This window comes from Eptesicus fuscus, chromosome 17, assembly GCF_027574615.1.
Source record: "Eptesicus fuscus isolate TK198812 chromosome 17, DD_ASM_mEF_20220401, whole genome shotgun sequence".
NCBI lineage: Eukaryota > Metazoa > Chordata > Mammalia > Chiroptera > Vespertilionidae > Eptesicus > Eptesicus fuscus.
This window is the reverse complement of record NC_072489.1, coordinates 17466149-17480495: the sequence shown is the minus strand read 5'-3', so window position 1 is coordinate 17480495 and position 14347 is coordinate 17466149. Positions and strand designations below refer to the sequence as shown.

Here is a 14347-nt window from a genome sequence, read left to right as displayed (position 1 = left end):
CCCCTTGCTTCCTCTTCTGATAATGAAACAAGTTCGGGCGACACAGACCTCTCTGGGAAGGTGCTCTGTGCAGCAGTCCAATGCGGAGCGCCGAAACCACACATGGATGATCATGAATGAACCAAGGAACAAACCCTCCTGGAGTGCATGACGGGTGCCAGGCACTGCGCTTTCTTACCTTAGAAAGTCCTCCTTGTAAGTCTGTGAGGTAGCTATTGTCTCAATTGTTCATACAAGGAGTTTAAGGCTCCCAGGGCCAAAGAAGAAAAATTAAAATTCAGAAAAAAATTTAAAATTTAAATAACAGTATTGCATACTGATTATTCTTTGAACAAATATTTATTGTGTACCCGTTCTGTGCACACCTCCAGCACAGCACTTTTCTTTCTGTAATGTAATAACTGTCCTACTTCCCAGTCTGACCATAATGCCTTAAGTTCAGGAGCCAGGGTCTACTTGCTTTGTATATTCAGTATCTAACACAGGCTTGGCACATACCTAAACCTCAATAATTTTAATTTATCTGTCAAAAAACTGAGTAAGTTTTATACTTTTGGCTTTTATTTTTCTGCTAGGTAGATAGGCTATCAGATCTTAAAGAAAGACTGATGAAGAAAAGGGGCACCCCCCAAACTTTTTGGCATCACTTTATTTAAAGTCTTTTTTAATGGAAAAAATTTATTGAAGTGGTTTATATTTCATTAATGCAAATAGCTTAAATAAGAAAAAACATTTATGCTAATGTTGAGGCAGACTAATACAAAACAAATAGTGAGAATGTGGGTGGGAAGAGAGAAGAGGCATTCTATTATTATAAGAAAAATAACGAGTAATGAGAGACTTGACAAAAAATCATTATTGTGCTGTTAACTGAATTCATAGAATAATAACTTGATATATGACCCTCTAAAGTACATCTTCCCAGAGTCTGAATTCTACAGGCTGTAATGCATTATTTATTCACAAATTAGTGCAAAGCTGGCTCTGATTCCTACAACATTGTCTAGACTTCCTAGACTCCTAAGGCTGTATGCAGGCTAGATGCTAAAGATATTTTTAAAGTCTTTTTTTTTCCTAAGAAAGAAAAAGAAAAAATAGATCTACCAGAGTTAGTTGAGGCTAAATCACTTAAAAGAAGGAAGAAAAAAAAAAGGACAAACAAGCTTCTTTTCACTCATTAGCACAATTGTCATTCTTTAAAGCCCCCTTTCTTTATTGTAAAATGTCCATTAATTCCACAGACCATAATTCTGAAAGGCATCTGTAGCTAAAAGTGGCTATAAGAGGGATAAAAGTGAAAAGTAGGCTCAGAGATCCTAGATATAATTTATTTATTAACCTTTATTCTAAGTCTGACTGAGAGGCCAAATTTTATCTGCCTATAGGCACAGCTAACTATTAAGAGAAATCTAAGGAGTTTCTCTTCTCTTATCCTGCCCTCTACTCTTCAGGTTCAAAATTGAGAACAACATGAAAACACCTAGGAGACACATTAACTTAAGCCTGGTGTGGGACATACACACTTGAGAACAAAGGTCATTTTCTCTGTCACCCTCTCTTGGCTCTAGTCCCAGTGTTAGTCACGGCCTCCCTGTCCCTTCTCATCTGCTCTACAACCAGAACAAAGAGCGAAGGAAAATTAACCACCACATTCATCAGATAGAGTGAATGTCAGAGTTAGAGCTGACCCAAATATTGCTATCTCTGGGAAAACTCCTCTGAGCAGTCTCTTGCCCTCTACTTTGCAGACTGATTTATTCTTATTGCACTATCTGAATATCTCTAGTAATCTATATATATAAAAGCCTAAGCGACTGTTTGACCGGTAGCTATGATGCGCACTGACCACCAGGGGGCAGACACTCAATGCACAGGCATGGAACAGACTGATGAATCTCAGAGGGAAGAGGGAGGGTGGGAAGAGATTAACCAAAGATCTTATATGCATACTAGAGGTCCGTTGCATGGATTTGTGCACCAGCAGGGTCCCTCGGCCTGGCTTGTGGGGATCGGGCCAAAACTGGCAGTCCGACATCCCCCGAAGGGTCGTGGATTGCGAGAGGGCACAGGCCAGGCCAAGGGACCCCATTGGTGCACGAATCCGTACACCGTGCCTCTCGTGTACTTATAACACTGTACAAGAATTTCTGGTTTGTTCAGCTCACTTTCATAAGCTTCTTGGAAGCAGGGGCAATGTTTTGTTCATATTTATACCTTGAGTATTTAGCACAACTCCTGGAAAGCTAGTGTAAGTTAATAGTTAAGAGTAGAATCTAGAGGCAGCCTGCCTAGAATCACAGCTCAGCTCCTCCTTTACTATGTGTGAGAGCACAGGCAAGTTACTTAACCTCTCTGTGCCTCAGTTCTCCCATTTGTTAAATGTAGATAATTATAATACCAACCCCTAGCATTGTGAAGATTAAATGAAATAATGTACATAAAGCACTTAGAATAGTGTCTGGCTCATGGTAAACTCACAAGAATGTTGACTAGTATTTTTTATTATGTATTATGAACTCAAACATTAAAACACTTGATGCTACTAGAGGTCTACATTCACAGACTGCTTGCAGCTATTAGCGTAGGTATACAGTAAACACTGAACTACAAATCCACAATCATCTTCGCCAACAATCCTTTTCACTTTACTGTATTGCATTAAACTATATTCTATGTTAAATATTCTGGTGTGTGTTCAAGTAAAAAATTATTGCTGCATTCTGAATTCCAAATGAACTTTTGATACATTGGTACACAGCACATTTATAAGTTAAGAAGCACTTGTGTTTGACTAAAGAATGGTTGATAAGACTATCTGAATGATAGATTGAGGAAAAATTTCCACTGGAGAAAGATAAAATCTTCATGACTTATTCATGATTTCCTTTTTCTTGTGGCCAATTTAAATTTAACTTAGAATGTAAAGTTAAAAATATTTGATGATAGGAAAATCCTGGAGAAGGCAAAGTATTTCAAAGGTATCACTAACATATCATTGATTTTGGAATTGCAAAGCCATATGGAAATCAAAGAAAAATATCAATGTCTAACAGTTTTCTGTGCTTTCATTATCAATCTGAAAGGTCAGATTCAGAAGTGCTGATTGACACCTTTTAAAAACCATGCCCAGGCCTGGCTGGTATGGCTCAGTTGGCTGGGTGTCATCTATGTACTGCAAGGTTGCTGGTTCAATTCCCAGTCAGGGGCTTGCAGGAAGCAGCCAATAGATGTTGTGCTCTCACAGTGATATTTCTCTCTTCTCCCTTCCTCTCTAAAAATCAATAAACTATTATTAAAAAAAAATAAAATAGAAACCATGCCAACATCAATATTTTGAGTAACAATGTATCACTCAAAACTTTTTCCTTCATTCTTCAAAAGATATGAAACTGTTTTGTATATTTTTTACAGAATCATTACCAAGGTTGCATTGACAACATCAAAAGAGCTTTCTATCACCATGTAAATTCTACCCTACACAGTATTTTCAGTCTCATTCTACAGTCAGAGAACCTCTAAGCCACAAATAATAGCAAACTTGAACTAAAGGACATAAAGGGATTTGTAAGAAATTAAATCAGAGTTTGTCTTTGGATTTTACATATCTCCTTGTTAAACTAACTCATCTTGAGAGCTAACTTGTTCTCATCAGGGCAAGATATTAGACTTAACTCACAATGTGTGGTACAGAGAGAAAATATAATTAGCTGTAAAAATACTGACATCAAGTCATTGGTGACTGATATAAAGACTTGTTGAAGAAATTAGAAATTTTATTCTATTAAACAACTCCGAAACCATGTGGATTCCTGTAACGGAGAGGAATTGACAGGACTACCCCAGCCATGAAGACAGAAGAGAAACAGTCCAGAGATGGAAGACACTGACGACGCCTTGCCATACTAGCAGTCAGCAGCTGTGCATCACTGCAGGTTGGCCAGGACCAAACCAGAGAGGGTCGGACCTGCATTACCACCAATTGTCCACCATCCAGAACTGAAATATCATTGCTGACATGTACACATAAGGAACTGTTTGACATTGAAATTGGGACTCAAAAGAACAGTTGGCCCAGAAAGAAACTCACTACAGACTGATTCATTTGCCTCTCAACATAACCATTATTGCTTGTCTCATTTTTGGTTCTTACAAGTGTATTTCTAGTAGCACATGATCTCACTCATCTAGGGGAAATGATGAACAACATAGAGTGATGAACAAGAACAGATCCGGAGACAAGGAAGCATAGATCAGACTGTCGGATCTCAGAGGGAAGGTAGAGGAGGGTGGGGATAAAGGGGAGAGATCAACCAAAGGACTTGTAGGCAAGCATATGAGCCTAACCAGCGGTTAAGGGCAACAGGGGGGTGGGGGCATGCGTGGGGAGGGGTGTGGGATGGGAATGGGGGGATGAGGACAAATATGTGATACCTTAATCAATAAAGAAATTTAAAATTTTTTTATTCTATTATTTTTATATATTTCTATTTATTTTAAAAAAATATTTTTATTGATTTCAGAGCAGAAGAAAGAAGGAGAGAGGAATAGAAACATCAATGATTAAAAAGGTGTTTTTTTTTTACAGCTTTAAATATATATACTTGGCTCCTTAAAGTTATAAATACTTAAAAGAGACAAGAATTCTTTGGTACCCTTTTTTTAATGACTTTTGGAAATTCAAGCTGAAAACATCTAAAGGTGGAATAAAACACTATAGATTTGTCACTATACATATTCTGCTTTGTAGAGGCAAAAGTGGAAGAATAAACAAAAGGAAACCCCATTGAACATTTTCAGTTTTGCTTTGCAGATTTAATTAAATCAAGAATCAACTGTCTTCTTTGAGTTTACATATAAATCAGTTTCCCAGTTCAAAAAAATCAAATTGGTTATTAAAAAGTAAAAAGAAATCTGTTTTGCCAAGAGTATTCTAGTTCCAGAAAGTGATAGAAAGCCTTTTTGTCATCTGGCCTCCTTTCCCACAATCTTTTAGCCAGAAAAAGTGCTGAGGTTGTTTCTCAATATGGTCCTTTGCATCAGGACAAAATTTAATTCTATTTTAAGGACTTCAAAGAGATGAGCACAAAGATGTCAGCTTAATGATGTAAAGAGTAGGTGATTCTGGAATACCCATAGGAATTTTGAATATATATTTTTGTTGATTTCAGAGAGGAAGGGAGAGAGAAACATCAATGATGATAGAGAATCATCGATCGCCTGCCTCCTGCTCACCCCCTCCTGGGGAACGAGTGGTAACTAGGGCATGTGCCCTGATCAGGAATCGAACTGTGACCTGCTGGTTCACAGGTTGAAGCTCAACCACTGTGTCACACTGGCCCAGCCTCCATAGGCACTTTAATCATCTACAATAATAAAAGGGAAATATGCAAAATAACCGTACCTCCATGACACCCACCAGCCAATCACGAGTATGCAAATTAACCCAACAAATATGGTGGGTTAATTTGCATATGCAGGCGTGGAGTGGCACGGGACGCCTGCTGTGAGGGGGAGGGCGCGAGGCAGAGGGAGCTACAGGAGCGGCACTCTGGCAGGGAGCGAAGACTTGCAGGCTCCTGGGTGGCCGAGAGTGAGGACTTGCAGGCTCCCGGGCAGCCAGGAGTGAAGCCAGGGGAAGGAAGGCCTATTCTTGCACAAATCTTTGTGCAATGGGCCTCTAGTGTAGTTATAATATTTTTAAAATTCCTTAATATTTAACTTATATTAATCCTTTTATTTTTTTCTCTACTCTTGACAGATGAGATTAGCATAGTTCTTTTTTTAAAGTAAATCTTTATTGTTCATATTATTATTGTTCATATTATTATAGTTGTTCCTCTTTTTTTCTCCCATAGCTCCCCTCCACCCAGTTCCCACCCCACCCCATGCCCTTACCCCCCATTGTCCTCGTCCATAGGTGTAAGATTTTTGTCCAATCTCTCCCTGCACTCCCCACACCCCCTTTCCCCCCGAGAATTGTCAGTCCACTCCCTTTCTATGCCCCTGATTCTATTATATTCACCAGTTTATTCTGTTCTTCAGATTTTTTATTCACTTGATTTTTAGATTCACTTGTTGATAGATATGTATTTGTTGTCACTTTGTTGTTCATAATTTTTATCTTTACCTTTCTCTTCCTCTTCTTAGAGAATACCCTTCAGCATTTCATATAATACTGGTTTGGTGGTGATGAGCTCCTTTGTTTTTTCTTGTCTGTGAAGCTCTTTATCTGACCTTCAATTCTGAATGGTAACTTTGCTGGGTAGAGTAATCTTGGTTGTAGGTTCTTGCTATTCATCACTTTGTATATTTCTTGCCACTCCTGTCTGGCCTGCATAGTTTCTGTTGAGAAATCAGCTGACAGTCGTATGGGTACTCCCTTATAGGTAACTAACTGTTTTTCTTTTTTTTAAATTACTTCATTGATTAAGGTATCACATATTTGTCATCAACCCCCTCCCCCCATTCCCTTCCCAAACCCCCCCACACGCATGCTCCCCCTCCCCCTGTTGTCCGTGATCACTGGTTAGGCTCATATGCAAGTACACAAGTCCTTTGGTTGATCTATCTCCCTTGTCCCCACCCTCCCCTACCTTCCCTCTGAGGTCTGACAGTCTGATCAATGCTGTTCTTGTTCTTCAGTCTATGTTGTTCATCTTTTCCCCTAGATGAGTGAGCTCATGTGATACTAGGAATACACTTATAGGAACCGAAAATGAGACAAGCAATAATAGTTATGCTGAGAGGCAAATGAATCAGTCTATAGTGAGTTTCTTTCTGGGCCAACAGTTCTTTTGAGTCCCGGTTTCTATGTCCAACAGTTGTTTATGTGTTCATAACAGCAATGATATTTCAGTTCTGGATGGTGGACAAATGGTGGTATTGCAGGTCCGACCCTCTCTGGTTTGGTCTTGGGCAATCTGCAGTGACGCATATCTGCTGACTGCTAGTATGGCAAGGCATCGTCAGCGTCTTCCATCTCTGGACTATTTCTCTTCTAACTTCATGGCTGGAGCACTCCTGTCAATTCCTCTCTGTTGCAGGAATCCACATGTCTCGGAGTTGTTTTCTGAAAATATACAAACATATTCTCGACCAAAAGTTAATAAAGGAATATTTTCTATCAATTTGACTTGCGATCCTTTTTCATTTTTTTTGCCCAAATGATTTTCCTTTGGCTTGTTTTGACATCATGTATGTTTTACCTGGGTGACTTGCTGTTAGCATTACAAATGAAAGTTAATTTTCTAAAGTAAAAATTTTCTAGATGTAATTTACTTGCAGGATATTTTTCCTTACATGATATTCTTCTACTATCCCCCCTTTTTTGGTTTAAATATTGGGAGGCTTTTGGAAATTTTATGCTGTAATCTTGATAGCTTTTAAATTTTACTTTTTTGCACTAAAATGTGACTGCTTTAGGTTCATTATATGTTATGCAATTTTACCATGAGATGAACTACCAATAAAAATTTTAGTTAATACTTTAGTAACAGCTTTTTTTGTCCAGTACAATTGATTTTTCTAGAGTATTTGCTTATTTTGATTGGCCAATTTAAATTAGTCTGAAAACTTGACTACTATTTTACTGTCAAATTTAATACTCTAACAACCACCTTGTTTTACCCTGTAATTATTAGTGGAGAGGATTATTTGCCTTCTTGAGTAGGCCCTGAGCATTCCTGGAGCTAGGCTGGATTTAGATATCCTAGACCCCAGTTCCCCGGATCATGGGTGCAAGACATCTCCATCAAGTCTTGTTGCGGTGAGGGGGCATCTGCTGTTGGCCAAGTCTCTGTTACCTGGGTCCCGATTTGAGCTGAGCATGTGAAGCTGAGCAGCCATGGGGGCAGGAGATCTCCTTCAGCAGGGGTGAACTAACTGTTTTTCTTTTGCTGCTTTTAAAATTCTCTCTTTGTCTTTTGCTCTTGGCATTTTAATTATGATGTGTCTTGGTGTGGTCCTCTTTAGATTCCTTTTGTTTGGGGTTCTCTGCGCTTCCTAGACTTGTAAGTCTATTTCTTTCACCAGGTAGGGGAAGTTTTCTGTCATTATTTCTTCAAATAGGTTTTCAATATCTTGCTCTCTCTCTTCTTCTGGCACCCCTATAATTCGGATGTTGGTATGCTTGAAGTTGTCCTAGAGGCTCCTTAAACTATCTTCATACTTTTGGATTCTTTTTTCTTTTCTGGTTGGGTGTTTTTTGCTTCTTTGTATTTCAAATCTTTGACTTGATTCTCGGGATCCTCTAGTCTGCTGTTAAATCTCTGTATATTATTCTTTATTTCAGTAAGTGTATGCTTAATTTCTGATTGGTCCTTTTTCATATCCTTGAGAGTCTCACTAAATTTCTTGGAGGTTTCTAGAAGATTCTTGAGTAACCTTATAACTGTGGTTTTGAACTCTATAACCAGTATTTTGCTTTCATCCATTTCTTTCATTTGTGACTTGTTTCTTTGTCTCCACATTTTTGCTGCTTCCCTGTATTTGTTTCTATGTACTGGGTAGCTGCTAAGTCTCCTTGAGTTGATAGAGTGGCCTTGTGTGGTTGATGTCCTATATGGCCCAGTGTCTCAGCCTCCCCAGTCACCTGAGGTGGACGCTCTTGGTGCACCCCTTTGAGGGCTGTTTGCACAGCCTTGTTGTAGTTAGCCCTTGATTTCTGTTGGTATCACTGGGAGGAATTGACCTCCAGGACAATTGGCTGAGATGATCAGCTGTGTCTACACTGGAAGATCTGTTGAGCAGGAGCCACCCTTATGGGGTAGGACTTGCTTCAGTAGGGCTTTGGTTCTCACTGAGTCTGCCCCTTGATTGTGTCTCTTATGGATGTGAAGAGATGTAATCCAATATGGTCTCACTCTGACCACTGGCTACACTGGCTCTTGGATCTCCAAGGAGGTGCAAGGTCAGCCACTGTCTGGGGCTGCCCAGCAGGAGCTATCGAGACATCTGTAGATTCCTCCTCTTTGTATGGGGTTTGGAAGTGCCCAGATGAGGCCCAGCTATGAAGCAAGGCTGCTACTGCTGCTGCCAAGTAGTGGGCCTTCTTTTGGAATTTCTGGGGCTCTCTGACCCAGCTGCAGTTTGTTTATGCGAAAGACCAGGCCATTCATATGCAAAAGTCACTGCTTACAGCTTGGGTATGGTTGGAAATTGGGTGGGGAGGGGTCTCTGGGAATCACCAGGGCAGAGCAAACAGCAATGGTTGCCCTGAACTAGAGAAGTCCCTGGTTCTCCACGTCCCACGCCCCCCATGCAGGAACAATGATCACTGAGAGCACCTCTAATTGTAAGCCACCCTCGCATTCCTGTCCCGATGCCAGTCTGTTTCTCTCCATATGTGTCTGGGTCCCCCAGAGTCTCGCCCAGAACTGGAGTTCAGAGCAAGCGGGAGCTTGTATCTCCCTCCTGGTTTAAAAAGCAGCACATCCAGGTGCAGCACTTTCCGCACCTCTGCATCTCTTACCGGTCTCAGTGAGCTTTCGTCACCTCTCTAGTTGTGGAATTTTCACTCAGCCAGCTTTCCTGCGTTCCTGCAGTTCTGGGTGGTAGTTGTCTGCAGTTTAGTTGTGGTTGTGAGAGGCAGCAAGTATAGGTGATTACTTATGCCGCCATCTTGGTTTTTCTAGCATAGTTCTTTATGTCTCCCTTTTACCTTTCTTCCTGATTGAACAAATCTATTTAACTTAATATTTTTTTCTTGAAGACTGGACAACTATCACTGTTATTCTTTGAATTATATCTAATTTGCCTTCAGATAATTGATAGTCACACCTTTTTAAAATGTGATAATCTGGTTATGCAATAAGCATATGAATCCCAAAACTTATTAAAAAAATCATGCTGTAGACTAGAATTCTGTTAGCTGATACTATTTCAGTTTCCTTGTTTTGTATTCTAGAGTTGGCTTCTTCATTCTTGTATAAATTAGTTTTTGCTTTTCTTTGACATAATGACATTTTTGTCATTTCCCCTTTCCCCCAAATTAAAATTAATCATAATCTTTCAAAGAGTTCTCAATTACCTTTCATTTTTGACTGACATCTTACTGTGGTAGTCCTCAGGAAACCAATGAATATATTAACTAGAATTAGACATGGCACCTGTCTCCAAAGAACTCAAGTTCTTGTAGCCTTAGATGGAGTTTTTAATAACTTCAAAATATATTTTCTAAAAAACAACTGTGTATTCTTAAGTTATTCCTTCAAACTTATGTTTTCTGAGTTCCCAAACAGAGAATTAAGGGTAGAATTAAACAAATCTGACCAGAATTAAGAGCATTAAAACATTTTTAAAAAATCTAACAAGCTAATGATTCTTATGAAAAGAAATGGCTGGTTTAGGTATCTTCTAAACACAAAAAGATAGTTTATTTCTTCTTAGTCATAACACTCAAATTGAGGAGCAAACAAATTAGAAACAATGATGCTGAAGAAGTCTATTGATATTCAAGAAATTTGGTCTTTTCCTGTTCCTAAATTTCAAAACATTTTGTTTTTCTTTAGAGTTCCAAATAAGTCACACACAGAAATCTCATCTCAAACTAAAAGTAATAATCTATATATATACTAGATGCCCGATGCACAAAGATTCATGCACAATGGGCCTTCCTTACCCTGGCTGCCAGCACAGCCTTTGCTCTGGCCTGGAGCCACCTTTCCCCCTTCCCATGCTGCCCAGAGGCCCGGAGCAACTGGGGAGGAGCCACCTTTCCCCCTTCCCATTCTGCCCCCTGCCGCTGGGCGCCTGTGTATGCAAATTAACCTGCCATATTTGTTAGGTTAATTTGCATACTCACTCCTGATTGGCTGGTGGGCGTCACGAAGGTACGGTCAATTTTGATCTTTCTCTTTTATTAGTGTAGATAAGCTAATATGCTAAGTGTCTCTCCTACTGTCCAACCAGTTGCTATGACATGCACTGACCACCAGGGAGCTGATGCTCAACACAGGAGCTGCCAAGCTGCAGTGACTTGGCAGCGGAGGTTCTCAGGTGACACACCCTGAAAGCAGAGACTAGTGAGCCCGATTCACAGAGCTGTGCGATTCCACCTTCAGCCATCACTATGTTGTTGCTGGGGCACTGTTGCCCCGAATCTGGTTTACTGCACACTTGCGTTTGCGTTCCACATACTGTACAACAATAACCTTGCAGAGTGCCCTCTCCCACTCCAGGACTCCTCGGGGAATGTCACAGAGCCAATTTCAGCCTGATCCCCACAGGCCAGGCCGAGGGACCACACCTGCTGGAGGGACCCTGCTTACTCTGCAGATGCCGGGGAGAAATTGCAGGAGGTTGGCTCCAGGGCGTGTCTGGTCCGTCTCGCCCAATCCCACCCCGTCGGCTACCTTCTAATTAATTTCCTTTCAACATGCATGAATCCATGCACTGGGTCACTAGTAATTAGATAAAGAATAGAAAATAATTCATTCTGAAAGATTTAAGTTGGAATCCTGACTGAACCATTTAATAGCTCTGTGACTTTATCTTTCTGAGTTTCAGTTTCTACAGTTGTGACATGGGTATAAAACCAACAGGGTTGGCTGGAATTAAAACAAAGAAGGAATATAATATATATGTAAATTGCCTGGCTCGTAGTAGGCATTCAATAAATGTTCATGGACATTTCCCTCTTTCCTGACTCCTTTGGAAATTAAATTTGACAGATAAATGGTATTTTTTTCACTCTCAAAGCTACTGTGGTGAGAAAGGAAAAGAAATAATTAAATGAAACTATAAATCTCCTCGATCTAAAATTTTAAAGTAGGTAAGTAAAGAAATAAAACCAATAAGAAATAGAAAGAATGAGGAAATGATAAAACCCATATGAAAGCTAATAGTAATCATTTCTAATTTCCTTTTGGCTGTGATGATGACATACTTCAAACTTAATGAGGAGAGAAATTACCTAAACTTTGAATAGTAAAATTAAAAGTGTTTCATAAAAACAAAAATTGCTCCATTTTCCAGATGTCTTATGAGAAAACTATTTTCAAAATGAAAGTAAGGCCTTTTGGTCATTTATCTGAAAAGACCTGTTTAAGTGCCCACTATATGCCAACTACCACACTAAATGGCAGAGGGTATACAAAAAAAGGTGAATATTTATTAAAGGCATAGTATATGCCCGGTGGTATATTAGTTTGCTAGGGCTGCCTACCACCAAATAGGTAACTTCACAGAAATTTGTTTTTTCACAGAAATTTGTTTTTTTCACAGTTCTGGCAGCTGGAAGTCTAAGGTGCCAGCAGGGTTGGTTTTCTCTGAGGCCTCTCTTCTTGGCTTGCAGTTGGCTGCCCTCTTGCTGTCTTCTCACATGATTCTCCCTCTGTACATGCTCACCCCCAGTGTTTCCCTGTGTGAGTATAAATTTTCTCTTCCAGTAGGATTGGATTAGGGCCTAGCCTAAAGGCCTCATTTTAACTTAACCACTTCTTTAAAGGCCTGTCTCCAAGTATAGTCACATACTGAGGTACTGGGGTTAAGGGCTTCAACATAGGAATTCTAGGGGAACGTAATCCAGCCAGTAAGAAACATCATCTCACTTAAATGTTGTCCTGAGGAGCTAGGCTCTAAGAGAATAAATAACTCATCAAATGTCACATAGCCATTAAGTGGTGGAAATAAAATTTTAATCAAGGTCTCATTATGAGAACATCAAAATCTATGCTCTTTTTGCTATTCACAGTTTCTCGAAAAATTACAAATCTAGTTGGGAAGACATAATGGGTTTTATTGATAAGGAGCCACTTATTCACTGGACTTGTGCTATTATAGAATTAATTCAGGATTAATAAACATTTATAGAATATTTATTACATGTTAGGCTGCGTTCTTTCACAAAAGAGTCAATTGACTCTCCTTACATGGGGAATTGCTGACTGGCAAACAATAACAGTCCCGGTACATCTTGGCCCAAAGCCTACAGATGAGGCTAAGCCAATAGCTTTCTAGAATAAGTATTTTAGATAAGGCTGTCTAGTAGATCTCTTTTCTTCTGCATTTGGGTGTAGGCTATGTGTCAGTACATATGTGTGAAATCCCGGATCTGCTTTATAATATTCTACCTAATTGGCAATCTATACAATCTATAGTGGGCTTTCAGCTGGATAGCATCTCAGGGTGAAAGACAAAAGCCTCATCCTCTGTCTCTTGAGACTCCCACTTGGATGTCTAGGAATGAATGTTAGGCAGATTGTGGCACCTGCTCCATGCTCTGAATGATGCCATATTGTTGTTTAAAGTACTATTTAGTTTGTGCTTTATTCTCTAACTACATTTTATGGATCTATACTCTGTGTTAAATTATAATTACATAATCAATAAATTAAATAATTTACATTCCCAGATTATAACGTTTCCACAGAAGACCACTCCAGGTATGCATGCCAGGGGCCAAGGCATATGTCTAGAATTCTAATACATACCAACTCTGCCTATAACTGTGCTATCTTTTATCACAACTAGAGAATCAGTAGTGAAAATTGTGAAATTTTAAAAATTATCCTGAGATATTAAAGGTATTACTGTGAGGTTGATGATTATTCATTGTGAGAGAAGTTTTGAGCCTCATAACAACTCAAAATTGAAAGCAGGAGTAAAATTCCTGTGTGAAAGATGTCCTCCCTCTACCAGCAGGAAAGAAACAAAAAATGGCAACTGTAGAAAAATAGCTAACATACATGGGGAGACTAAAGGACTTAAGAATTATTTTAACAAGGTCTGTTTTACAGATTTCTCTCAACTTAGACTCACCTTCTCTGGTGATAAGAATGCAAACTTCATTAAGGCAGGTCGCCCTTCTTTGTTTAACCCAGCATATAAACACTTCGGCCTAGCTACTTCTCTGGGTCTTTCATTATCCTGTGGGGGTTCTCATGCACATCTAAAATCTGATTTTTGTATATATGTATATCACTTACTATAGGTGCTCAAGGAGGCTGAATTGTAGAAACCCATTACTTTTTGTGTGTGTGCTCAAATAAACTTTAATTACACAAATAATTATTTTTGCTAAACCCAGTCCTCTTTCTCCCTTAGAGGCATTCAGTTGCATCACCATCATAAAGATAGAATAAGATGGAGCCACAGGGCCCTGACTGGTTTGGCTCAGTGGATAGAGCGTCGGCCTGTGGACTGAAGGGTCCCAGGTTCGATTCCGGTCAAGGGCATGTACCTTGGTTGCGGGCACATCCCCAGTGGGGGGTGTGTGCAGGAGGCAGCTGATTGATGTTTCTAACTCTCTATCCCTCTCCCTTCCTCTCTGTAAAAAACCAATAAAATATATTTTAAAAAAAAAAGATGGAGCCACAGGGTCAAACAGAGAAATACATATTTCACATAC

The 14347-nt window shown here is 39.5% G+C and overlaps 1 protein-coding gene across 3 annotated transcripts in view; it reads right to left on the bottom strand.

The window, feature by feature from the left end:
• Positions 1-14347, bottom strand: part of MICU1 (mitochondrial calcium uptake 1) — a 181929-nt gene that overhangs the window by 59600 nt on the left and 107982 nt on the right. The gene's annotated exons all lie outside the window — the stretch shown is intronic.